The sequence below is a fragment of the Thunnus albacares genome, chromosome 6 (genome assembly GCF_914725855.1).
Source record: "Thunnus albacares chromosome 6, fThuAlb1.1, whole genome shotgun sequence".
Classification (NCBI taxonomy): domain Eukaryota; kingdom Metazoa; phylum Chordata; class Actinopteri; order Scombriformes; family Scombridae; genus Thunnus; species Thunnus albacares.
In genome coordinates this window covers 21,852,410-21,852,829 of record NC_058111.1, presented here as the reverse complement: position 1 = coordinate 21,852,829, position 420 = coordinate 21,852,410, and positions in this window count along the sequence as shown.

Here is a 420-nt window from a genome sequence, read left to right as displayed (position 1 = left end):
ACGCACTCTGTTTTGTTGCATATGCTTGCAAATAAATACGATTGTGCTGCAGAAAATGTGGATATCTTTTCTACTACTAAAAATATCTTATATTAACAGTGTAATAAAGCAATTCTTTTAGTTTAGAGTTGTAAAAAGAAGTTCTGGTGTGTATATTATATAGTGTGTATATTTTTTCTAGATTTGTTTTAGTACAGCACTGTGTTGAAATTTAGCTGAAAATTAAGTTACAAATTGGCTCATACAGTGTATTAAAAATAGATTTATAGATTTTAAACCTGAAAGGTACATTTGAGTTCAACAAAACTAAATTCTCATTGACTACAAATGCAGTGAACATACTCTCAGAAAAAGAAACAAACAGCACAGACAAACTCAGGTCAAGGGACAAGGGACATTTAATGTTTTTATCACATAAAT